The sequence below is a fragment of the Mustela nigripes genome, chromosome 14, assembly GCF_022355385.1.
Source record: "Mustela nigripes isolate SB6536 chromosome 14, MUSNIG.SB6536, whole genome shotgun sequence".
NCBI classification, from domain to species: Eukaryota; Metazoa; Chordata; class Mammalia; order Carnivora; family Mustelidae; genus Mustela; species Mustela nigripes.
In genome coordinates this window covers 47,581,404-47,609,202 of record NC_081570.1, presented here as the reverse complement: position 1 = coordinate 47,609,202, position 27,799 = coordinate 47,581,404, and the positions used below count along the sequence as shown (strand labels likewise).

General features: G+C 44.0%; 1 long non-coding RNA gene across 2 annotated transcripts; it reads left to right on the top strand.

Annotated features, from left to right (window-relative positions):
- The first annotated feature begins 810 nt into the window (after positions 1-810).
- LOC132001811 (uncharacterized) lies at positions 811-27,540 on the top strand. 2 transcript variants are annotated; one of them, XR_009399688.1, is made up of 3 exons: positions 811-919; positions 26,535-26,807; positions 27,190-27,540. It is a non-coding gene; the product is annotated as an uncharacterized LOC132001811 (long non-coding RNA). The 2 variants fall into 2 exon arrangements; XR_009399687.1 differs by having other exon boundaries at positions 27,142-27,540.
- Positions 27,541-27,799: the final 259 nt, after the last annotated feature.

The window sequence follows — 27,799 nt, the reverse complement described above, 5'->3', positions numbered from 1 at the left end:
CTGTTTGCTTCCCTGTCTGCCCCACCAGACTAGTTCATTTCACTTTGTTGTCTTAGATTTGTTCTTAGAACTAAGTTGCCTACTCCTATGTACTGAGCAGCTACTACACACTGGCCATGGATTAGCCACTACAGATTCAGAGATTAATAGATAATAATTCCTGACCTGGAAGATCCCCCACCCAACGTGCAGGAGATAAGACTTAGGCTCCATTTGTGGCTACGAGCTCAGGACCAGATAGCAGTCTGTTTGTGCTCAAATCCCAGCTGCAGCACTGACTAACTGTGTGATCTAGGCACATTTACCCCTCTGAGCCTCAGTTTCCCCCTCTGTAGATGGAAATAACAGATGCTACCTCCCAGAGTGGTTGTAAAGATTAAGCAGTAAGTCTAGTGGCTGGCACTTACTAGGCACTCAGTGAGTGTCCATTATTATTATTATAGCAGAGGTTTCATTAGTATACATTAAATGAATGGACCAAAGCAACCCTTCCCCACGATATACATTCCAAATAGACAGGGAAGGAATTCTTTCCCCATTTCATAGATGAGGAAATGGGGAGCAAATGAATGAATGAATGAATGCATGCATGTCTAACCCCCGGGGCCTGCTGTGTCTCCCACCTTCTCCCAGCAGCCATAGCGAGGCTGTGCACCTAGAGAGTTGGGAGCCCTGGGCCCTGGAGAAGCGATCCTGGCATTCTCTCCAACTTTCCATCCACGGAGGACTCCTGCCAATAGCTCCCTGCAGTTCGCTCCGTGTGGAACACAGTCTGGATCCAGGTGCTACAGGAGTGTGTAAACACTGGGCCTGCTGGACTCTGCCACTGAAGCAGCCCGCTTCCCAGAACCCGCGGCCCCAGTTCCTGTTCAGCTGGGGCTCTTTCTGTAAGGCTCTGCAAGCCCCGCTGCTCCTTCTGGTAAGTGCAGGGGCCAGGAGGGAGGTTCCACTTTCACATTGGCCACCACACCCACAAGAGGGACATTTCTCACTGTGGAGGGGAAATTTCCTCTCTCTTTAGCCTCACCTCAAGCCTGCTCCCTGAGCCCTCATTTCTTCAGGACAGACTCAGTTTCCCACTCAAGGTTAGGTCCCCCTGAGATCTAAACTTGAATCTGTCCTGGGAATAAGGGAAAACAAACCCCTGCTGAGCTCTGGCAGCAGGCCTGCCCTGTGCTCGGGTGTGCTTACCTACACCGTGGGCGCTTGCCCTGTGCCCTTACATGGTGGCCATTGCCTCTGTTTTACACATAATCACTAGCGGTAGAATGCTCCAAAGGGAAAATCTATGCATTTGAGCTGTAGAAACATTTGGAAGTCACCTCAGAACAGATGTCCCCACATGAAATTCATCTTTGCTGCTTCTGAACCACGTGCACAACGCTATTACTTTGCTTCCTGTCATTTGCATGTTTCTTGTGCCCCTCTCTGGCTCTTCTACTTGACTGTCCCTCCTCAAAGGACAGAGAAGGTGACTCACTCACAGCCCTCTCCTGCATCCAGGCACAGAGCCTGAGGCAGGAAGGGATTGCTGGTCTGATAAGTTAAAGCAGGCCAGTGTGGCTCGGCGTAGAGAATTAGTGGAGGAAAGATGGGAGGTGAGGCTGGAGAAAAAAATCAGTACCACCTCCAGCAGGCCGGGGATGGGGCCTGAGAATCTGCATTACTAGCAAGATCCCAAATGTTGATGTCCGTGCTGCAGATGCCACTGGTCCCCACTGGCTTTAGGATAGGAGGGGAAGGAAAGAATGAGTAAGACGTAGTCTTACCCTTAAAGAGCTCTCACGTCATGGGAGCACAAGGTGAAGAGTGCACTTCTAGACAGGTGGGCACATCTCCATTGTGACAACCCAGGTTGGCGCATCTCCTCGGGGTGGAGGGGAGCGAAAAGGCCAGAGGAAGCTTTCTGGAAGAGGGAACTCTTGCCCTGAGTTATAATATTTACAAAGGAGCTAACCAGGGGAGGGAGTTCAGCAGGAAGGACGGGAAGAAGTATTGGAGGTAGAAGGCCCGGCTTGAGCAAGGGCAAGGAGGTGAGAAATTGCAAGATGTGTTTGAACCCCTGGGACGAAGAGTCTCCAGAATAAAGCTGGTGCAGGTTCAAACTGTATCATAGGACGCTTTGCATGTCCTACAAAGTAAGGAGTTTAAATTTTATCCTGTGCAGCAGAAGTTTGTAAGCTTTTGGGGGAGGGGGGGGGAGAAGTCCCAGACTGCTCTGAGAAGCTGATCAAAGTTACTCTGCACACACATAGAACCAGAGTGTACCTTTCAGCCTGTTCAAATTCCCTAAAGCCCATCCATGAACTTCAGAAACAAAGCAAAAAAAAAAAAAAAAAATCTCTGTAGTAGATGATGGGTTTTAAGTGGCAGATGTCCTAATTAGATTTTATTTTAAAAGGATCTCTTGGTGGCTATGCAAAGAATGGATTTCAGTGGAGGCAACCAGGCACAGAAAAGCTAGGGGTCAATAGTCTGGGTAAGAGGTCACAGATGGCGGTGAGAGTGGGGACCACTTTAACACCTATATGGCATCATTTGGTTGGTAACTGCCAAGACCAGACTTGCTTTTTAGCAAGGTTACTCTGTTCAGTTCAAAAAGCATTGCTTGAGAGCTGAGCTCAGAGGCTGTCTTTGAATGGCCTGCATCTGGGCTGATGGGTAACGTAAGCCAGCTAAGCAGGAAGAAGCCATTTCCACCCTCACCCCACCTACTGGAATCTGCCGGTCGGCGGTCAGTTGAGGCCCAGATATCCTATGCCTTCCAGGGCTGGAAGCCAAGGACGTGAAGGAAGGCAGCACTCTGATGAGCTAGGAGAAGCCACAAGGGTAAAGCAGGGTAGTAAATTTTTGGGAGGCAGCCGGGGTGTCATTCCTTCCAGAGGTTTTGCAATAGCCCTAGGAAGCAGACAGAGCTAGATGATTATCTTTTTTTACAGAGGGACGCTGAAGGCCAGAAAAGGTGAGAACTTGCCAAAAGACACGTAGCAAGCACACGATCAGATTGAGAATAGGACCCCAAGAACGCTGGATTCTATGTCAGTATTTTTGCCTTAGGCTGGCCATGGTACAGGTTTTGCCATGGCTATTCCTGATGACTCTAAAACCCTGTAATTCTGTGATTCTAGCAAAAGAATGATTTCCACCCATTAGCTCAATTCCTTTCGGTTCTTTTGATTCCCCAAGACCTTACTTTTAACAACCTGTGAAGCTTGGAGCCAGCCCTGTAGCCTCTCTGCCTTAAGTTTTCTCTTCATCTTTAAAACAGGAGAATTACACTAAATATATTTCCTGAAGCCTTTTTCTTGTCTGAACTACAGTGGTTCTGCAAAGCCTTCTGAGACTCCGAATTCCTCCCAGCTTTGATGTGACACCATGATTCTCACCTGCCCAATGCCTTTTACATGAGGTTAACAGGGAATAATAACAACAGGGATAATGAAAACAGAAACCTTTCTTTCCTTGCTCGGGGCCAAACACTGACCTAAGTACTTTAAAGCTTCCAGAAAACTTTGTAAGGTGATGGCTCTCATTGCCCCCATTACACAGATGAAAAGACTGGAATCATGCAGAGAGATTACATTACTTAAGATAAAGTCATAAGGCCAACTATTTGTGGATCCAGAGTTCAAATCAAGCCGCTGCTGCCTCAGGGTCCGTGCTCCTGATCCCCAGGAGCTGAGTAGTGAGGAATTAAAGAAACAGGGAAGGAAAGCCTACTGAGCTTTCAGTGAGCTCTCCGTGATGGGGGCTCACGACCCCCCTGTGGCATATTCTATCATTATTCCCATTTTTCAAGTTGTGATCTGTCATACTACCTCTCAGCATCTGGAAGGGAACATGCTTGTAAGAAGTTTAGGGACGTGTGGAAGGAGTTGCCAGACATTGTGAATAAAAATATAGGCCACTCGGTTAAATGTGAACTTCAGATAAACAATAAATCATTTTTTAGGATATCTCATGTAACATTTATAACACACTTATACCAAAAACATTTTCATTGTTTATTTGAAATTCAAATCTGGGCTCTTGTATTTTATATGAAATAAGGATAAGTGACAGCAAGTTCCCTTTAGAAGGCTGAAGGAGCATTACTGTTCTGTTCACTGGCCCAGAATGTTTGGCATGATGGCCTTGGCTGAATCACTTTCAAGGGAAAGAGATGACCTGTCCTCACTCATTGTGGTTGGGAAGTCTTTGGGGGCCTCCAAAGTCATCCCTGCGGGGACCTGGAACAGCCCTTTCAACCGGAGCAGAACTCCTTGGAATGACCTGGAATAGGCCATGATTATCATTCCCCCCACCCCCGCCCGTGTCCCTGGCTCAGTTTCTCACCCCTGTCCACAACTTGGAAGGTAACTTAAACAGTGATCTTCCCTTCCCTTCTCCGATAGAGTCCCAGGGCCCTCTGGCACATTTGCGACTTCAAATACAAATTACTGCTTCTCTCTGACCCCTAGTAGCCTCTTCTGTGATAATTAGAGAAAAATTAAGGAAAGCACGTTGTTAATTTTCAATAAAGATGACTTGTACTCCTCCCTCCACCCCCTTGTCATTTCATATCCGGAATCAAAATGGGTCATTTACTTGGGCTTTTCTCATACTTAATGTGATGGAATTTGGGGAGAAGAAAACCAATTCCCAAGGACTGTCTGACCTTAACAGCATGCTGTGAATTCTCAAAAATCCCCCCACCCAGGAAATTGGTTTTGAAATACAAATATGTGGGGTCATTCCACACCAGAGACATCTGGGCTGAAACTTGCTTTCTTATGACCGGTATCCCAAGGAGACCCCATTGCTTGCCCAAACTCCCACCTCCCTCTTCATCACAACCTGACCCCCTGCTTCCCCCACCTTCTCCTGTCACTATGTCCTGCCCATGCCTTGTGTGGAAAGTTTCCATCAACAGAACATGTTTCAGCTCACTAGGAAACTGACCTCTCACACACTTTCAATCTGCTTGTCTTCCCTGATTACGGAGATGTCCCAGATCAAATCATGTTTGGATGAAATGTGTTTGGGTGGGTGTATCCTGACTGCCTCAGCAAAAATATTAGAACAGCCACCCAGAGTATAGTTGAGACATGTGCAAAATATTGATCAGCATCCCACAGCAAAGAAAAACTTTTTAAAGTATATTCTTTTAGTATTCTTAAATGTATATATTTGTAGGCATCCCGATTAGTCCCCAAGCAAAGGTCATAGCATTTCCTTAAAGAGGAGAATTCATTTTAAAAGGATTTAGAGGGGGCACCTGGGTGGCTCAGTTGGTTAAGCAGCTGCCTTTGGCTTGGGTCATGGTCCTGGAGCCCTCGGATCAAGCCCCACATTGGGCTCCCTGCTTGGTGGGGAGTCTGCTTCTCCCACTCCTCCCAGCCAGTGCTCTCTCTCACTATCTCTCTCTGTCTTTCTCTCTCTCAAACAAACAAACAAACAAACAAACAAAACAAAAATGGATTTAGAATAGGACAAAAACAAACTCTTTCTTGGGTTTTATAGCTTTGTGGGATGGATAGCGACTGTACCTTCCTCCTCACCCGTCCTAAGGTGCAGCCCTTCTCAGCGCAGGACTATGAAGGGTGGGGATCCCAACCTGTCTTCTGAGGAGGTTTTTAGTGGAAGCCACGCAGTGGTCCTTATTAGTCAGATGTGTTCTTCGTTTTGTCAGCTAGAGCCAGAATATTCTCATCACCGTTTTCTTCATGATCCCATGACTGAGAGTCACTGATTATTTATTTTGTGTCAGGAATTCTGCCAAATATTCTATATGATGTATCTCATTTAATTTCACAATAATCTCCTATGAGGGGTACAATTTTCATTTTCTTAGAGCAGCTTAAGGTTTGAGGTAGAATTGTGGGGAAGTTATGGAGATGTCGCATATTATTCCCTGAACCTCCACGTGCATTGCCTCCCACTTTACCAATATCCCCCACCAGAGTAGTATGTTTGTTGCCATTAATGAACCTACAGTGACACATCCTAATTTCCCTAAGTCCACAGTTAACCCTTGGTGTTGTATGTTCTATAGGTTTGAAGAAATGTGTGATAGCATATATCCATCATTTTAATGTTATACAGAGTACCTTCATTGCCTTAAAAATTCTCTGTGTTCTACCTGTTCACCCTACCCCACCATCCCAACCCCTGGCAACCACTGATCTGTTTACCGTCTCTTTAGTTTTGTCTTTCCCAGCTGTCATATAGTTGAAATCAATACAGTACGTGATGTTTTCAGATTGGCTTCTTTTGCTCTGAAATATGCATTTAGGGTCCCTCCATGTCTTTTCACGACTTGATAGCTCATTTCTTTTTAGTGTTGAATAATAGTCTATTGCCTGGGTGTTCCACAGTTTGTTTTCCCATTCACCTACCCAAGGACGTCTTCCTTGCTTCTAAGTTTTAGTGATTATAAATAAAGCTGCTATAAGCATTCATGGGGAGGTTTTTGTTTAGACATAAGTTTTCAATCCTTTGTCTAAAAACTAAAGAGTGCATTTGCTCGATCTTATAATAAGAGTATTTTTGGTTTCATAAGAAACCTCCAAACTGTCTTCCAAAGTGGCTGTGCTATTTTGCACTCCCATCAGCAATGAATACAAGTTCCTATTGCTCTATGTCCTCACTAGGGCTGGTGTGGTCAGTGATCAGAATTTGGAGAACTCTGATAAGTGTACTGTGGTATTTCATTGTTGTTTCCACTTGTGGTTCCTTGGTGACTTACCATGTGGGGCATCTTTTCATTTGCCATCTGTAGATCTTCCTTGCTGAGGTGTCTGTTAAGGTCTTGGCTATTTTTTAAATCAGGTTGTTTATTTCTTATTATTGAGTTTTAAGAGTTCTTTGGATATTTTGGACAATAGTCCTTTATCAGATACATCTTTTGGAGATATTTTCTCTGATTTTGTGGCTTGTTGTCCAGTTTTCTTGATATTGTCTTTTACAGAGCAGAAGGTTTTCAATTTTAATAAAGTTCAGTTTATCAATTATTCCTTTCATGGATCCTTCCAGGAGATTTATAGTTGGTATCTTACATTTAGGTCTATAATCCATTGTAGTTAAATTTTGTGAATGATGTAAGGTCTGTGTCAAGGTTCAATTTTTTTTGTTGTTGTTTTGCATGTTTATGTTCAGTTGTTCCAACACCATTTGTTTAAAAAACTGAATCTGCTGCATTGTATTGCTCCTTTATCAAAGGGCAATTGTCTATATTTATGTGGGTCAATTTCTGGGCTTTCTATTCTGTTCATTTATTTATTGGTCTACTTTTTTACCAATACCACACTGTCTTGTTTACTGTGGCTTTATAGTTAAGTCTTGAATTCAGGTAGTATCAGTCTTCCAAGTTTTTTCTTCTCCTCCAGTATTGGCTATTCTGGGTCTGTTGCCTCTGCATATCAACTTTAGAATCAGTTTGTTAGTATCACAAAAATAACTTGCTGGGATTTTGATGGGATTGCACTGAATGTATAAGTCAAGTTTCAAAGAACAGGTATCTTGACAATATTGAGTCTTCCTATCTATGAACATGGACAGGATCTTTCTGTTTATTTAGTTTTTTCTTTAATATCTCTCATCAGAATTTTATAGTTTTTGTCAAACAGATCTTTTATAGATTTTGTTAGATTTATACCTAAGTATTTCATTTTGTCAGGTCCTAATGTAAATGTTATTGTATTTTTCATTTCAAATTCCATCTGTTCACTGCTGGTGTGTAGGAAGACAATTGACTTTTGTATACTGACCTCATATTTTGCAACTTTATAATAATTATTTATTAGTTCCCAGAGGTTTTTTTGTTTCAGATTTTCTACTTAGATAATCATGTTATCTGTGAGTGATCGGTTTTGTTTCTTCCTTGTTAGTCTGTTTACCTGTTATTTCCTTTCCTTGTCTTATTGCTTCTTCCAGTAAGATGTTAAAAAGGAATGGTGAGAGGGGACATCCTTGTCTTATACCTGATAAAGGTGGAAAGTTTCCAGTTTCTCACCATTAAGTAAGCTCCTAGCTGTAGGGTTTTTTGTTTTTGTTTTTGTTTTTTGGTTTTTTTTTTTTTTTTTTTTTTTTTTTGTAGATATTCTATATCAAGTTAGGGCAGTTCTCCTCTATTCCTAGTTTGCTGACAGTTTTTATCATGAAGGGGTGTTAGATTTTATCAAATGATTTTTTCTGCATCTATCGATATGATCATGTAATCATGTGATTTTTCTTTTTTACCCTCTTGATGTGATAAATTACATTGATTGATTTTTCTAATGTTCAACCAGCCTTATATATCTGGGATAAATCCCACCTGGCACTGGCATATAATTCTTTTTATATATTGTTGGATTTGATTTGCTAATATTTTGTTGAGGAGTTTTGCCTCTATGTGCAAGAGAGATATTGGATCTGTAGTGGGTTTTTTTCCTTGTTTTATTCCTTTTTCTATTTTTGGCATTAGAGTAATGCTGGCCTCATAGAATGAGTTAGGAAGTATTCATTCGGCTTCTATCTTCTGAAAGTGATTATACAGAATTGGTATAATTTTAAATGTTTGGTAGAATTCACCATTGAACCCATCTGGCCTGGTGTTTTCAGCTTTGGGAAATTATTAATTATTGAATCAACTTATTTAATAGACATAGCGTTATTCAAATTGTCTATTTCTTCTTGCATGAGTTTTGGCAAATTGTGTCTTTCATGGAATTGGTTCATTTTATCTAGTTTATCAAAATTGTGGATATAGAGTTGTTTGCTATATTCCTTACTTCACTGTAATATCCACAGGATCTGTAGTAATATTCTAGGAGGTACTTTTTTTTTTTTTTTTTTTAAGTAAGCTCTACTCCCAGTGTGGGGCTTGAACTCATAACCCCAAGAACAAGAGTCACATGCTCTCCTGACTGAGCCAGCAAGGTGCCCCATGAGAGGCACAATTTTTAATCTTTATTTTAAGACTAAGGAAACTGAGAGCTAACAAGATCAAATGATATGCCCAGATTCATACAGCTAATCAAGGGAAAACTGGTGTTCAAACCCCAGACTACCCAACCCAACGCTGGCACACTTAACCATGGTGCTCCTTACTTTCCAGGGTTGATGGCAAGGAAGTTCTGGGCACATTCTAAGTTGTGGTAACTTAAACTTTATAACTACTTGACTAAGGACATCAAAGAGATTCACTCATTTTTTAAAGCTCCTCTCAAAACTCTTCTGGATAGGCAGAATAGATCCATTCCTCCTTTCTACTTTTTTGCTCTATGAAGGCATTTATCAGTCTGAGCTCCTTTGAGGAGACAGAAGGGCATAATGCAAAAAAGAAAAAGAATGAACAATGTCAGAACTGTACTAAATTTAACCAACTTTGTAGAGATGGGACAGAAAATTTAGTTCTATAAAACTAAGTTTCCTCACCTGTAAAATGAGCACAATTCCATTTGCTTCATAGGATTGTCATGAAAGTTAACTAGAAAAATTTAGCCTGCACTCAGGCATTATTATTTTTTTAGCATCCCTTATGTGCAGAGGCCATTAAGAACTTGATAAATGAATAAATGAACTTTATAAATAAGTCATTACCAGCCTCTAAGGACAGATTTTATATTCCAGGCTTTGCATTCCCAGGACCCAACAGAGAGCCTGAGATATAATGTGTTCATTAACTGTGCAGTGTATAATGCTTACATAAATTAATGAATGAATGCAATAACACCATGGCACACCTAGCCCATCCAGTATATATTTCTGGCCTCATCTATCACCCCCCACCTTCAGCTACACATGCTAATTAATATTCAACAAATGAGCCATGCCTTAGCATCAACACAGTGCTCAGATAACTCTTTTTGTCTCGAATGCCTACCATACCCCCGTGCCCACGTGGCAAGCTACCTTTAGTCCTAGTTTTTACCTTATGGAAAATTCTGAGTAAGTTTGCCTGCCAGACTTTCAAGTAGTTGAAGTTAGTCCTCATGACTCTTTTTTTGATCTTACTCTTCTAGGTCAAATTTCCCTCCTCCTGGGCACCTGGGTGGCTCAGTGGGTTATAGCCTCTGTCTTTGGCTCAGGTCATGATCCCAGGGTCCCGGGATTGAGTCCTACATCAGGCTCTCTGCTCAGCAGGGAGCCTGCTTCTCTCTCTCTCTGCCTGCCTCTCTGCCTACTTGTGATCTGTCTCTCTGTTAAATAAATAAATAAAATCTTTAAAAAAAAAAATTCCCCTCCTCCTTCCACATAATTCTTATTGGTGATGATCTCTGATTTTTATACCATCTTGGATACTTTCTACTTTGCCAGTTGCCTCTAAGTCATTCATTCACTGAATATTTAATGAGCACCTACTAAATGTAAGAGAAAGCAGATTTTGTCATTAGAATATAAGTTTATAAGGCTTATATTCCAGTAAGAGGAGCTGGACAAAAAATAAAAAAAAATATACATGTTGTCTGTAGATGTGTTAGGAAGAAAATGAAAGTGCATACGTGAGGAAAGAGAGGGGCTGTGAAGTTTATGTACAGCGTGGCCAGGGGAGACTTCCCTGATAAGATCTGATCTGGGGAGGATCCTGACAGGAAAGAAAGAGTGAAACACAGGGTTACTTGGGAGAAGTATATCCCACGTAGACGCAAGAACAAGTGCAAGGACCCTCAGACAAGTGTCTCAGAGCATTTGTAGCAGAGCTCAGGAGGCCCATGTAGTAGAGCAGAAGATGGTGCAAGAAAGAGCAGTTGGCAATGAGGTTCTAATAGGAAGTGTCAGCATAGCATGAAGGGCCTCGAGGACAATTAGAAGAATATTGTTCAAGGGAGAGGGAAATGTAATGAGGAGTTGATTTGAATCACATGAAGACTTCTCTCTGGGAACCTTACAAAATTGGGTATTAGAGAAGCATGTGTGGAAGCATAGAGGCCCATTTGGAAGTGATTGCAATAACCACAGCAGGAGATGATGGTGGCCAGAGCCAAGGTTGAGACTTCACTAGAATCCTAGGTGTGCTTTGAAAACAGATCCCACTGCCTTTGTTAAAGGATCATATGTGGGACCTGAGAGCACGCCTCAGACTGTATCTATAAAATACGGATAATATTTGTGCTGTACTGTTGTTAAGCTTCACAGTGGATGCTCAAGAAATGTGAATTTTCTCTCTCGGCAGTACAGCGCCTTGACTGGCAGTGACCACAGGACAATTAATCACAATAGATTATTTGAGGTTTGGATGGGAAAGAGAGATGATGAATTTTAAGTACCCATGGGACTCCCAAAGGAGAGGTTCCACTGCAAAGTGTACAGCACAATTTGAGATGAAAGCTCCAGGGGTGGAAGTTTGGGAGACGTCCTGTTATATAGCTTGCTGCTGAAACCACTGGGGCAAGTCAAGAATAGCATTCTTTCTCATTTCTACAACAATACTGTGCAAGACTCATGGGACTAATATAAACCTTAAAGAGAAAACCACAAGGTCATTAAAAATAGAATTAAAAGTGTGGTTATCATATGAAAAAAGGGAATAATTGTTCCAGAATATTAGGATGAAGGAAGCCAAGGAAACTGAGTTCACATGTAGGTGTGAGTTTGCTGGAAATGCAGTATAAAGGGAAACTGAGAAGTGGTGATCAAGAAAAGGAAGACATTGTAGGCAACATGGGTGTGAATCAGAGACTAGAGTCCTCGCCCAGGCCTTTTCCCGAGCCTACATTAACTGCGTTTTAGCATTAGCCATGTAACTGTCATTGGCTTTGATGAATTGAAAGCACATCTAGTTGGTCAGCATTTCTCCAATCGTGGGTGTGCTGGCTTTGTGTAGACGCTTGGTCCACAGGAGCCCTGAGGGACAGTACACACGTGGTAAATTCCATGCAAAATACTGTGTTTTGCAAAGGCTGGTCCCCTCTCTCACTGGTTTGTTAGCATTTCTCCTTCTACCATAGTACCCTGAAGTCTATAGAACCAGGCTTTGTCCTGTCTCAGTCACCACCCAATAGAATCTGTGAGTTGAGATGACTGATCTGCTCTCTACACTTGTATAACCATGCATTGTTCTGGCCCTACACTGTGTGAAGGTCACCAGTGCACTGTGATTCCTGAAAAGAGGGTGGCCAATAAGTCAGGGGAAATGGATGCCTGGAAAGCTTACCATAGAAGGATGAGCTGAAGGGAATGGGGACTTTTTCCCTTTGTACTGGTAACAGGATGTTCAAATAGGGTGTGATAATGTCTGCAAGTGTTTTAAGGGCAACTGTTTGGATGAGAAATTTACTTGTTCTTCTTCCACACTGACTCATAGATGAATGTGTCAAAGAGATGTGCTTTGGCTTATCGTTATAAAAGATATTTCTAATAATCTGTGCCATCCAACAGTGAAATGAGCAGCCTCTGGCAGAGGATGACTGATGCAACATTCTTAGCTTGGGTGCAAGTATCAGATCTGAGATTGGACTAGATGAGTAACACTCCCTTGCCACTTCACTGCTTCCCTCTATCATCTCTCCCTTCCTACCTCTGTGGTCCTCTAGCTCTGTCTCAGAGGAACCAACCTACACAGATTTCTCACTGAGAATGAGTCAAGCCTTTGACCCCTTTGTCCGCTAAGATGAAAACTGCCAACCCAAGATATTCGCTCTTATGAATGATTAATAGAGGAGGCAAATACCTTTCATACCTCAGGGCTACCAGGGACCATGTGGTCACTGACCTCATCTGGGTTCCAAATGGCACCCCACCCACCCCCAAGGGTTACTTCTCCCTGGTGCGGCCCCAGGTCAAGGCCGATCAATTTTGCCTTGAGGGGAGGAATGTGAGGCACGTCCTCTGTGGAGGCCCAGAACAGATGCTATGTTGTTCTTTCATGACTGCCTTTGCTAAGTGGTTTGTGAGCCAGGCCCTTGGAAGTCAAGTGAAGCTTTGCTAGAGAAGCCAATCAAGAGAAGATCCGTCCCCCTCTTGGACAGAAGGGGAGAGTCCAGGGGCAAGATGGAAGAGGAGGAGTTATCCCAGAAGCTTGCGCAGTGTCAAGGAGTTTCAAGACCCAGAGAGAACCTAACTTAGTTTTATGGATGGAGAGACTGAAGGTCAAAGAGACAGTGACATCCTTGAAGTCATGCAAAGCATCAGCCTATGAAGACTGGGAATAGGGGAGGGCACTGGCCTGGCGCTGACAGTAATCCTCCTTAAATTTTGCACCCTAGGCACTTTGCTTGCCTCGCCTTGGTTTTGGCCCTGAACCCTGCTCCGTGCAGACCAGAGAATACCTGCCACCCTCAAAGTCCTTCCAAGGAGATCCTATCCACAGAAGGTGCCATGCTTTCCACCTGATGATCCTGCCTTGACTGGACCAGAAATGAGCCCCTGCCAGAGGCAGCCAATATACAATCTGGAGGGCTGATGGGGATCATCTGGTATGGGCAGCTGTCTCATCAGAGCCTATGGTGGTGATTTAATGATTTAATCCAACAATCAGAGTTTCCCTTTCAGAATTTGAATCAGCAATAAGGAAAGATGGTCTTTAGTAGCTGAGAGAACAAGCCAAGGACATTCTTGCTTCTCAGTTATCCAGTTGTTGAGTTGCTTTCATTGTCCTCATTCCCATGATATTTGTGCTTGAGGAGAGAGATAGGGATGAACAGTCCTGTACTTCTCCCGATTTCTGCCTGTCATTGATGGGTACACTCCTTGTGCTATTGTTTGACTCTCTACCACCACTCTGGGGTCCACCTGCCTTCCCATTCATCCTTTTGACAATGCTAAAACAGCTCCTTTTTGCTACATACAAGATAATTAACACCGCATCTAGGTGCTCACACTTGGCAAGGGAGGTAAATACAAGAGATAAAACTTTTTATTAACCACTTGATGAATATAGTGATGGAGAAAAGCAGCACATATTGTTGGCGCACCAGGAAATGGCACATAATCCCTTTGACAGAACCAGGAATGAGTGCAAAGAGGGCTTCCTGGAGGAGGTATTACCTAAAAACTCATTTTAAAGGTATGAGCAGGATTTTGCCAAATGAGGAGTAGGGAAAAGGAAAAGGAGTTCCAGGCTTGATCCTGGTACAGAGCTGAGGACCAGCATGCATGTGCAGAGGAACTGCAAACAGTTTGACAGTTGTATGAATGTGAAGTCAGGGCATAGCAAGAAGGAGCCTAATCCTTACAAGCCAGGCCAAGGAGCTTGGACTTCATACTCCAAACCAGCTCTCATATACTGGTAGTCCAAAGCTACACTCATTACCAGGACAAGGTTTATTTGGCTCCAAGGGAATTTTACAGAATTCTAAGACTGAATGTCTTTAAATAGCCATGCTTTGGTTCACCACAGTCCCCACTGCTCCCCATTGCTTACCCATGGTCCTGCAACTAATTTCTGTTTGTTTTTGCCCTTTGCAGACTCTCAGGGTGTGGGCCCTGCTCTGGATGATGGAGGGTCTCTGATGGGTTTTTGGCAGCCATGATCAAGCTTCTGCTTTACAATAATTCCCTTGGTGATAATGAGGAAGAGAGTTCATAGGGGTGTTCTGGAGGCAGAGGAGTTCTTTGGAGGCCAGGGCCTGGAATTATGTCATGGAATAGGGCATGGTAGGCAAAAAGGGATGGCCTCACCATCCTCTATTGTGTGCCCTTGAAGCCTAGAGAAATGTGGGACAGAGTGATGGACCCAGAGCCAGCAAATCTATGTCCAGCACCACTTTATTTATTTATATATTTTTAAAAGATCTTATTATTTATTTGACAGAGAAAGAGGGAGCACAAGCAGGGAGAGTGGAAGGCAGAGAGAAGCAGGATCCCTGCTGAGTAGGAAACCTGATGTGGGACTCGACCCCAGGGCTCTAGGATCATGCCCTTAGCCTGAGGCACACGCTTAACCAACTGAGCCACCTAGGTGACTCCCAGCACCACTTTAAATGACAGATTGCCCCAAGAGTCCCTAACCTACTGGGCACCTCTTATGCCCCAGACATTTAACATTTATCATCTCCCAGTAATACTGTGGAGCTATTACTGACTCTCCTCCACTGTTCTACTAAGGCTCAAAGAGGTTAGGCAACCCCCATGGAGGGTTGATGCTACATGTTGGCCCAGGAATTCAGACCCAGAAGTTGCATGGCTGCAAAACTGAGTCTCCATCCACTATCATGTACTTCACATGCTGCCCAGTGGGTTTGTCTGGACATGAAAGCAGTGTCTTGGGACGCTGACCCAGTGGGATATTAGTATGAACTTTTGGAATCACAGGACAGAAAAAAAGAACTGAAGATATGCTACCCAAGAGGACAGGTCAAAAATATATGTTTGGAGCTTGTGCCAAGCCCTGCTACCTTTCTTTCAAAATATAAGAAAAAAATTCTAAGTTTGTTTACACATTAGAACACAAATGCCAAGGCAAGAGTAGGTAGTATTCTTGGATCTACTGGCAAAAAAAAGTCTGAAGGGGAAACTAGGCTGGAGAGGATCCTTCTGGAAGAAACATCCCAGATGCCCTGCACTAAGAGCCCCTGCCCCCAGCTCTGCTCCCTCTTTTGTCCTCTACCATCTTTGAGGAGAATTCGAAAACACTGCTATAGCCCTAAAAGTCCTCCCTGGAGAGTCAAGGCCCAAGAGAGTCAACCACTCCCTGTAAGGCAGTGGTTCTCAAAATGTGTTCCCCAGGCCAGCAGCATCTCCATCACCTGGGCACTTGTGAGAACTGCAAATTCTCAGACACCCCCTAAGCACCCGGAAGCAGAAACTCAGGGGGTAGAACCCCCCACCCCCACCCCACACTCAGTGTTTTAACCAGCCCATGAGAGGATTCTGATGTGAGCCAAAGTTTGAGAAGCACTGGAGTAAGTGACAATGTGATGGAATGAATGTTTGCTTGAATGATTGAATGAATCTCATGTATTTTTCCTGCAATGTCCTGGCCTTCCTCTCTCCAGATGAGTCAAGAATGTTCCCAGGGTTCACTTAGAGTCCGACAGAATCACAGGCATGGGTCAGTCAAAGAGCAGGCATGGGCAGAGAGACCATCCTAGGTGAGAATTCGGGTTCCATGTTGGCCTGTTTCATTTTGTTTTAATTTTGCTTGATCTGAACTCAGTTTCAATCTCACCTCCTCAGGAAAGGCATCCCAGCCTTCTCAGGCTCTGTTAGCAGCTCCTGTCCCATTTCCCTGGAAACGTCCTTACTTCCTGCTCATCATCACCGTGTTCATGGCATTGTCACGATTGCCTGTTTACTAACCCATCTCTTCCACTCTAAGGCCAGTGAGGATGGAGGCTGTACTTTTCCTGTTCATCCTCACACCCCCAGAATCTAGCAGAAGGACAGTCAGTAAATATGGATTTAGTTAACTGAACACAAGCTCATCTTTGCTTGCAAGGCCTGGTCATGGTGGTTTCCTCAGCAAGACTGTTCTCTCCAGCTGGACCCGTGGCTTTGACTATGTTCTTATTCCAACCTTAGCTGCCAGGTCACCATCTCCTGATTACCCAACCTAACCCAGGTCCTGAACTGGTCTCTGTCTTCCCTGCTGCTTTGATTTTAACAGAACATTTATTGCTGTTTGACAGGCTATTTGATTGTTTTCTATTCTAACCCCTACATGCATGCCCCTAGAGTGCAAGTTCCAGAATCAGGGGCTGGTCTCTCTTGCTCCACTGTGTAACCCCGGTGTGTGAAAACCCTCTCAGTAAATGATTTTTGGATCCTACATGACTTTTCACTGGCTCTCATTGTTTCAAATATTTACACATCATCTGTGTATGATCATCTTAGAGATGGAGAAAAATCAACCCAGAAGAGAGTGATTCACCCACGGCACACAGCTAGTGGGTAGAAGAACTGCCCACTAGAATGCCCACTAGCTGCCAGCCTTTGAGCCAGTCCTCTTTCTACCACATCAGTTGTCTCTTACTGAACTAGAAAGGTTAGTATTTTTTTTTTCTGTACATTATGAGGGAGGGGAATTGAATATTTAAAGAAGTGTCAGGAGGGGTTCTATTTTATTAATAAGCTTGGTCCCTCTCTCCTCCTTCTTGCCACACTGACTAGTCTTATTTCGAAAGCATCTGCTTTTCCACCTGTGGGTCACAAAGTCATTGCTGCACACCATAAATCCATCATCATCTTTCCTTGCAGCTGCGTTAGCTGACAGCTCTGAATCACTGGTGTCATGAAGATGCCAGGAGAGCTGGGGCGCAGAGCCCGTCAGTCAGAGACACCCGGAGGTTGTCTGTGGCTGCCCCAGGGTTTCTGCAGTGGGGCAGAGACCCCTCCACCTTGCCTGGCTGCTGTGGGGAGGGATCCACTGGACAAGAAAGGATGTCACTTTGAGCGGCAGCTGATTTATGTCAGAGGATTAAATAGGACCCCATATCAAGTTCAAGTTCTGCGTGATCAACCTAGAGCTTCACGAGCTTTAGAGAAAGGTAGCCTCTGCTGTAACTCTGGACCACAAGGAGACCAGCACTGTTCATTGAAGTATCTTTGATACCAAACCAGGCTGGGAGTTTATGGAAGGCAGGTACATTTCCCTATTTATTTCATGTCCTCAGTGCCTAGCCCAGTGCCTGGCACACAAGGAGCCATCAGTAGATGCATTAGTGGTAACTCTCCCGGTTAACTCTTCATGATCACTCATTTTGCTAAGTACTTACTAAGAATTTGCTTATCCCCACAGCAGCCTTGTGCAGTAGGTCTTATTCCCAGTTTACAGATAGACAAAGTGAGTCTTAGGAGGCTAGGTAACTCAGCCAAGTTCACCCAAGCCATAAGCACTCGTGCCAGATTGAAGCTGAAACAGGTTTCAGTGCACTACTGTGCTTTTCTGTGAATTCTTTCACTCATTCGTTCCACCCATAAGGATCGCAGGCCTACCGTGTGCCAGGAAATGTTCCAGGTTAAAGGAATATGTCTGGCAGAAGTGATAAACAGGATCTCAGATAAACCCATGCCAGGTGAGAAATGTAAAACAGATGTGGGACCAAAGCGCAGAGCTCCGCAGAGGGGTGGGGGTGGGGTGGAAGGTAACTCCCATAGAGGAGAACAGGGAGCAAGGGCATTCGGTCCAGGCAGAGCGTAGGGCAAGTACAAGGACATCAAGGTGAGAAGTCTAGCATGGATGGTACACTGAGCCTTCCTCACTAGACAGTGTCCTTCTGGAGGGTGGAAAGCATATCTTAAACATCTCCCTTGTAATAACCCTCCACGGGGCTTGGAATGAGGCACCCCAAACTAGCAAGAATCCGGTGAATTAATAATATTGGTTTCCACATTTTTAAAAAAAGGACAAACTTTAGTTTTCGGGAAGACATTGGGTGGCTAAGTGGGAAGGTGCTCCAGCTCGCAAGGGCAGCCAAGGATAACCAAAAGGAAATGACTTCGTGTTTATCAAAACCTCTTTGATTGGCTCAAAATATCCAGGTCCCCATCTGAAACCTACTCCCCTGTCAACAGAATGTGAAAACAAGCCCTTGTCTAAGGTACTGTGGCTTTTGCAAGTTGCTAGGATATCAATATATTTACCCACAGCCTCAGACATTTGGCTCAGGAACAGCCCACTCAGTCCTCACATGAGGCTAGATCATGGGGATTCAATCCACATGAGGTCCTAAGGGGGCTTTGAAATCAGCCAGGGAGTTGATAATTGCTTGGAGGTTTTGCTATAATAAGCTTTTTTTGTTGTTGTTAAGTTGATTTGCTTTGGTTTCTTTTGGGGTTTCAAATTCAGTTGTGATTTGCACCTGCTTTTTTTTGAACCTAACAGAACATATGAGGGAGAGGATGGAGTCATATTTTTCCACTCCGCACTCCCTGGGCTTCCGACATGGGGATGCTCTGTGTCTGGCTACCCTAAGGGAAAACAGGACATTTGGGTTTGGGGACCCTTTAGGGAAATGCAGGAAATATGGTCTAGAACAGATTGAAATGCTGGCCCAAGCGCCAAACACTAAACCACTGGCTGTGCAGTGATTTGGGGGCATGGTGGGACAGACGGCTTTTGTCAACCTGCAGGACACAGGGCTGACTCAAGACCTATGCCAGGGCCACACACCTAGCCTCCCTGTGCCTCAAATGCAAATCTGTTTGACTGAAGTAGAGGAAAACAAAATAGACTCACTCCCTGATTTTTATTTCTTCCAAATCATTACGTTCTCTAAACAGAACACAAGATTCTACCATTTCGATTCTGAAAATTTCCCTTGGCATCACCATTACCCATTTTTTTTTTTTTTAAAGAGAGAGAGAACATGTGCCCGCATGGATAAGGGGGGGTTGAGGGCGGGGTGGGAAGAGGGGTAGAGGGAGAGGGAGAGAGAGCCCAGCATGGAGCCAGACATAGGGCTTGATCTCAAGACTCTGAGACCAGGACCTGAGCTAAAATCAAGAATCAGAGACTTAACTGACTGAGCCACCCAGGTGCTGCAGCCAATATATTTTTTAAAGATTTTATTTATTTGAGAGTGAGAAGGGGGAGGGGCAGAGGAAGAAGCAGACTCCCTGCTGAGCAATCCCAGGTCCCTGAGATCATGACCTGAGCTGAAGGCAGACACTTAACCAACTGAGCCACCCAGGCACCCCACAATATTTTTTAAAGCCCTCTTCATGCAGACCCCAGGGCTACACAGACCAGCCCTGGATCCTAGCTATCGTGGTCAGATGATAATCCACAAATGTGCTTATGGCAACTGGGCGGAACTCTCAGCTTGAAGTTATTATTTCAATGGGCAAATGACCTATCTAATTATTGAGCTTAATTATCAACACTTCTAGAACTCTATTTTGGACTGACAATCATCTAGAAAAATGTAATGTTACTTAGTCTATAACCGTTCAATAGCTCAAGTGTTTATGGTAATTTTAGTGACATCATTTATAACTAATCTAACCTAGAAGACTCATTGGCAAGTTATATTGCTCAAAACTATATGCTCTGCAGTATATTATTAAAATCTTTTCTCCAGTTCTAATGAACCGCAGGCAATGCGTGCTTTGGGAATGTTCAGGTTTAGATGATTCTGACTCTATCCACTGCTAGCTACTGGCTTTTTTCAGGGCTTCCTTTGCTAAACACAGTCACACAAGAAGATCAACAAGTGTTGAGTTCTGTGATTGGTTTTGACCATGAAGCTGCACGACATCCAGTGAATAGTTCACCAGTACAAATCATGAGGTTCTCTAAGGTCTACGGACTTGTGTTCCCATGCCACCCCGATTTGGACAACTGTAAGAACTTTATTTTGTGAATCTTCCTGATTTTTTTTTCATATTTTGATTGACATATGATCGACAATGTTTTAAAATATTTAGTAGAAATCAAGAAACAAACTTAAGACATTATTTTAACATCACCCCTGGCTGGCCCCTCCATCTTCTTTCCCCATCAGAGCTTACACGAACCTTTTTAGGTGTATGTTTTCACTGCTTATTGAATCTAAGACATAATACTTGACCTCAAATGGTCACAGAGAAAGGGCAGGTGGAAGCCATTTTCTGTACTTCTGCTTTCCCATGGGAAAATTAGGGAAATAAAACATGCTCAAATCAGTTCAGGTCTGCTGTGGACATGCTGTGTCCATTCATGTTCTATGGAAATGACTGCTGATCATTCCAGTATAAATAGCATGATTGGTCCACAGCAACATGTATAGCTATTCTATATCACTGATTCCATGTTATCACTTTCTACTTCCCATCATTTGCCTGGTTTGGATTTATTTTATTTTTAAAGTGGATATCTTTTCTCTTCTATTAAACCCTGAGCTCCTTAGAAAGAGAGAGATGATTTACTGATTTACCTTGAGGACCCACGGCACACCGTGGATCCTCAAGGTAAAGGCGATGTCAGGAAAAAGGTAGCACCCATCAAACATACCTGCTGGGTCAGATGTTGTTCTGGACAGTGAAGTCACACTACCTCACTTAATCCTTGTCACCATGTGACCCTGTCTCTCCCTCTCCTGTACTGTGCTCCATCCACACCGGCCTGTTTATAATGCCTTAAATATACAAGCTTGTTTAACCTCTGACTTTTGCACTGGCTGTTAATCTGCCGGGAAGACTTTATCCCCAGATCCTTCCATGGTTGGCTCTTTCCTTTCATTCAAGTTCAAAATCACCTCCTCTGAGAGTCTCACCCTGATCAGCTCTGCCAGGGAACCTGACCTGACCCCTCCCCCTGGAACTTCTTTATTCTCTCCATAGTATTTTGTGCCTGAAATTATTAGCTTGTTAATGTATTATATGTCTCCTCCTGCACCTTCCCCAGTTGAAATGTAACCCCCTTGAGGGCAGGAGTTAGCCTGCCTTGTTTATGGTTATATTTTTAGCTAGAATAGTGTCTAACACATAATACATGCTCAATTGTCGTCCATGGAGAAAATAACCTTGAGTGGAGGTTGTTACTAAACCAATCTGAGAGATGAGGAAACAGGCTCATGGATGTGGGGTGACATGCCTTCTGTGGGTGACTTGGGATTGGCAGATCTGAGACCCAAAGCCCTCCTCCAAACTCAGACCTCTCACATTATAGGATAACAGCTGCTCTGTGAGAACAGATAGATGCACTGATGGAAACATTATGTGTCTTCTACTTTGTTTAGATCCTCTGAAGGTTCTCTTGTTTCCTTGTCTATTTTTAAATTATAGGCAACCTGGCCTGTAGATCTCTAAGTTCAAAGAGTTTTATTTACCAGGGTAATAACAATAACTGTTTCTGTGTATGCTAATATGCTATGAGCTTTGTATATGCCATGTCAATCCCTATAGACACTCTATGAGGAGGGTCATTTTATCTCCATTTTCCACATGAGGAAAATAAAACTCAGGAAGACAAAGACCAAATATTAAAGTTAGTGGTATCAAGACAAGAATCAGACAAGAAGTGATTGATAAAAGACCACAGGAACCAAGATTTCTCTCTCTGCTTCCAAAAATGTTTCTAAGTACCATACTGGATTCAGGACTTTCTAAAAAATAGGATCTGAGCTGGGTACCAAGGATATGAAGAGTCCCTGACCACAACAAGCTCACAGTCTGGAAAATGAAGACATGATTGGAACAGGAAAGGAATCCACGGGGCACCTGGGTGGCTCAGTCGGTTAAGCATCTACCTTCTGCTCAAGTAATGACCCCAGGGTCCTGGATTGAGCCCTGCATTAGGCTCTCTGCTCAGTGGAGAGCCTGCTTCTCCCTCTGCCTGCCACACCCCCTGTTTGTGCTCACTTACTGTCAAATAAATAAATAAAATCTTAAAGAAAGAGAGAGAGAGAGAGAAAGAGAAAGAAAGAAAGAGGAAGGGAAGAAGGAAGGAAGGAAAGAAGGGAGGGAAGTAGGGACAAGGGAAGGAAGAAAAGAAGGAACCCAGGTATGGGGAGGGGATGGGAGTGGGGAAGGAGAAGGTCTGTGTCCTGCAGTCCTGAATGTCAGTGATTAAAAAGGCAAATGAGCTTCTAGTTTTTCAGAGTAACATGGGCCGTAGTGGGAGACAGGCCACTTGGAGCTTCCATTTCAGTGATGTGGCGGCAGGAGATAGCCCACTTGCCTACAGAGGCTAGAAAAGCATATGGATGAAGGGTCCACACAGCCCTGGCACGTGGCAGGAGGGAAAGTAGGAAGCTGAGTCAGGAAAGCAGGGCTACCACAGTGGTCCCCAGACCTGCTGGTCTACTTTCCCTCATGTCCTCAAACTGGTCACTCTGACTCATGGCCTTTTGGCTGCAGGAAATCCACACTGACCCAGTTTGCTGCCTGGAGCACTTGGTTTTGGTTTCATTTTCTAGTACGGAGTATGGTTATAATGTATATTCAATTTATAAATTTTCTTCATACTTTCAAAGCTTCTTACAGAATGAAAGAGAAGGGGTCTTGTGACAATGTGGTCACCTTGGTACATGTTCCATAGCTGACCAGAGAGACAAGGGCTCTTACCAGGATGAGGTCTTCTCAGCCTATGAAGCTACCAGCCCCAATACACAAGAAAAAGTTGTCAGTCAGGGTTCCTGCAGGAACAGAAGGTATGCTCAAATTGGGTTATATGGGGGACATTTAATGAAAGGGTTCTTACTTTGGCGCAAAGGAAAGCAGATCAGATAGCACAAAGGAAATCTTGGGGCTTGCAATAGTAGGGAGCCACTACTCTCACTAGGTCATGAAGGGACAAGAATAGAGAGCAGTTCCTGGAATCAAAGGATGGTAGTAGTAGAGAGAGAGCCTCCCCGAGAAGAGGCTGCTCTCAGTAGAGGAAACCAGCCAAAGCCCAAAAGCCCTGAAAGGAGGCAGCTAGGGAGAAAAAAAATACCCCAATCTCACACTCCTTCCACTCTTTGCACCTGCTGGTGCCTCCCATAGGCTGGACTCATTTGGAAGCTAGAGGGAAAGGGAACTTATCAACATGGTCCTTGGGGTGCAGAGTGCAGAGGGTAGCAATGATGTGAAGGGATATGGACACTCACCAGGACAAGGGTTATGTTTGGTTGAGAATAGCTAAAAAACAGTAACGAATTGTCATTGACTATTTGCGGTATACCTAGCCCTTCAAAAGCACATCCATGGATTAGCTCATTTGATAATCAGAGCAAGTCCATGAAGAAAGCACTATTCTGGTCCCATTTTACAGATTGGGACAGAGATCAAATACTAGCTGGTAAATGGAAGAGTGTGGACTTGAACCCAGGTGGCTATGATTACATTTCCAGTGTCTTTTGTCTACTGGACCACCCCATCTTACCCAAGGGAAAATTGATGAGTTAGGTCACAAAGCATTGCTAAAATGGAGGGAGTGACTGAAATACAACCTAAGGAGACAAAGATGAGATAGTTCCATCACCCAAATAAAGTTATGTCAGATAACACATAACTAAGATTGAACAAATACACTCCATTTAAAAGATTTTAAAGTATAAACCAAAAGAAAAGGGACAAGGAGAGACCAAGAAAAAAAAAAGAAAGAAAAGAAAAAGAAAAACAGAGAGAGAGAGAGAGAGGCAGAGAAAGAGAGAGAGAGAATGAACTAGCCAATTGCATATAGGACACAGGCCAAATGTCTAATTATAGCTGATAAGGCCCCTTATGATCTGTACCTTGCCCGACTCATCTTTCCCCATTCCCCATGGGGCACTGTGTCCCAGCCAAACTAAACTTTATTTAGTTCTCTAAATAGCCCTCAGATCTTACCCATGCTGTCCCTTCTGCCTGGAACAAGTTCCCTTGCTGTCTATTCTATCTATCTTATTTATCTGTCAGGTCCTAAATCTGAACTTTTTCTCGTCTTTCTTCCCTCTCTTGCTTCCTCCCTCCCCTCTAACTTAAATTTTTGGGGCTCAGTACATGCAGGCACAGTGGTAGGTGTTGCTGATTTTGGCCCCCATTGGCCCCTGCCCTCATAGAGTTAACATGAGGAAACCTTCCCTTCATGCCCAAATGTGGGTTGGAGTTTCTCCTGTGTATTTTCTCACCGCCTGGTCTGCTCCTATTACAGCCTTTTCACTATGTGTTCTGGCAGAATACTCTGTCTTCTGGTTCTGCACCTGTCTCCTCTACGAGACCATAGGTTCCATGGCTGTGGGCCTATGTCTGTCTCATTTCCTATTGCTACTATGACAGATTACCCCAAACTCAGTGGCTTATTGCAACCCAATTAATTACTTTACAGATTCTAGAGGTCAGAAGGTTGACACAGGTTTCACCGCCAAAAATTAAGGTGTGGGAAGTCTGCATTCCTTTCTGGAGGTTCTAAAGAGGAATCTGCTGTTGGCCTTTTCCAATTAGAGAGTTGCCCACATTCCTTGACCGACAGCCCCTTCCTTCATCTTCAAAGCTATCAACAGCTGGTGGGGTCTTTCTCACATTGCATTATTCTGACACTGACTCCTTCATCTCTTTAAGGAACCTTGTGCTTTTTTGAGACCATCTGTATAGTCTACACTACCATTCCTATCTTAAAGTTGGCCAATTGGCAATTTTTTTTTCTATTTGCAACCTTAATTCCCTTTGCCATGTAACAGTGCATACTCATAGGTTCTAGGGATCTTTAGGGGGTCACCATTCTGCCAACCATACTGTGTATGCTAGTCCAAGGGCAAAAATAAAATATCTGAATATGCAGGGAGGTTTTTATATGTGTGGAACAGACAGAATCTCTATACATGTCTAAGGCATGTGTCTGTTTGACCCGTGTGTAGACTGAGTGTTCACATGGGTGGCTCTGTACACACACAAACACAAACAGGGGCATACACTGCCTGATCTCATATGTATGCATGTATGTGTTGGAGGTGGGGGGATGGCCCAAGGGGAAATATAGATGTTCTTGATAACCAGGTATTATTTTCTTGACAATTCAAGTTGTGAAATATTTGCTTTATCCTCCATATGGACACTTAAGCCTCAGAGACCTGGATGTTCTATTCATAGAGAAGGTAGCATCCTGCCTGGGCCAGAAAGGGCTTCTAGAAGGACCTGCATGAGTCAGCATACAGATCAGAGGCACATTCAGTGCTTCCAACAATGAGCAGATAAGTCAAATCAACGTTTCCCATCTTTACTGTGAGAGTAATAGCTTCTGACATGGAAGCTTGCTCAAATTGCCAGCCTATCCCCTACCTCATTTCATGAACCTAAGAACCATAGAGCCCTTAGGGATCACCTAACTCACATCCTTCACTTTACAAAGAAGATGCGGCCAAGGCTGCAGGTGACCTGTGTAGGTTCCGACAGCCATCCTGGATGGGACAGGGATGGGGACCCCTACTGCAGTTAAGATCCTTGTGAGGTGACTGTCAACTCCTTGAGGACAGGGACCCCTACACTCCATGCTCCGATAGCACCAGGCTTCCTTGGGGCTTTCTGTTCCCCAAGTCCTCATGTTTCTGAGAGATAAAACCTAGAGATGTGCCTCTAGACCCAGCCTCTTTATTCCCAGGAGATGCTTCTGCTTGGAATCTGTCATATTTTTTACTTCTCATGGGAAGCTGGGCAAGACAGTGTAAAAATCTCAAGCTAGGTTTTTCTGACCTTCCCCTTAAAGCATAGATTAAGCCAGATAAAAACCATAACTTTAATTCTCAGTGTTTCCTGGCCCTGTCCCAGTCTTCCAAAGAAAATGTGTCTTCTCCATTTGTTTGATTAACAATATTTGGGCATTACTACTGAATGTAGTTGCTATGTGAGAAGTACATGCATTACAGTGAACAGATGTGGATCCCTGCCCTCAAGGGCTGTATGATCATAGAACTTCCAGGTAAAAGCAACTTCAATCAGTCCCAAAGTTGTTTCATTTTGGGAAAAAAAAAAAAAAAAAAAAAGAGAGAGAGAGAGAGAGAAGAGGAAGAGGAAATGTGAGATGAACACTTCTGATCAGAGTAGGGGTGGGTGGAGAGAAGAGATCATGAGAGCAAGAAAAAGACAGTCAGAAGCACAAGAGGACCCAGAGGGACAATGATGTGGTGAAAAGTCTAGAAACAAAGGAAGAGAGCAAATTGTCTCCTATTCCAGAGTCTTCCTTTGCATCTGCAGAGAATCTTAAGCAAGGTTCTTGCGTCTCAGATGTACTATCCTTGTGTGCCTCCCTGCAGTGCTCAGGAAGAAGGAAGCCAAGATGGAAAGAGGCCCTCCACAGAAGCTCCAATATGCCCAAAGGAGCCTGGAGGGAGGGGTCAAGAGTCTATGGTCTGACTCTACCCAAGGGCTGCTCTGAGCTCCCCTCCTCCATGAGCCCTCCCAAGCATCCCTGAAGAGAAACCACGCTCTGTCCAGAGAAGAGGGAAAGTAAGCCATCAGTCCCACAGGCCACCTCAGCTCATGCTGGTTCTGTCAGCTGTGGTTGTATGTGCCCGGTTGTGACACAGGTAAAGTACAGCACGTACTCTTTGGCCTTTCTTGATAAGGCTGAGAGCAGAAACCTTTCCTTTATTCTACTTATCCAACCAATATTTATTGGCCACCTTTAGGATGATAGACACTGTACTAGGTGTGTTTGGGATGTGTATTTGCATCCCAAACCTTGACCTAGGGCTCCACATAGCAGGTGCTCACAACCTGTATATTGTAAACAAGCAAGGATGGGGATCCCTACTTCATAGAAAAGGGAACTGAGAGCCAGAGATAGTAAGGGCCTCAGAGAATGGCAAGACTCAGGTCCTCCCAGGACTGACCTTTTAGCTCTCTCTTTCCTATCCCAAGCCCAGGTCTATCCATCCTGTACATACACCCTGATTTCCTGGTTCTCAGGCTGGAACTGGTGCTGGGAAGGCCCCAGAGGGAACAAGGGAACTGCCCAGACTGAAGCAAGAACTCTTCTGAGACAAGGACACCACTGAATTCATCTTTGTAACCTGAACATCGAGCTCCACTCTCTGGCATGTACTAGGTTGTCTTTAAAGTGACTTAAATGAATGCATAAAGCTGTGTGGTTTTGACCTCTCAGATCCTGGAAACTTCCCTGTCTCATTCAAGTCTTAGCAGAGGGGTCACTTGCCTCAGCCTCACGGCCTCTCTGCTGCCCTGTTCCTGGATAACATGGGCCAAGAAGCTGCAGTGAGATCATCCTTGAGGCATGCTGGGACTTCCTCATGAGTGACAGAAACCAGGTAAGTTGAGGAAGGCAGGACCCTGAGCTGGTGTGGTGCCCAGTTCAATTCTCCATGTTGTAAGGGAGACACCAAGGCCAGGCTTGGAATCTGGTGCTGAAGAATCCAAGATGGTTGAGGTGAATGGCTGCAGGTGGTTCCAGACAATGTGGTATCCCTGAAGTTAGGTGAGATCCGAGCTGGTTTTCCCTTTATTCTGAAAGGAGGACTCTGAAGAGGACACAGTTTGCAGCCTATGATGACAAGAGCAC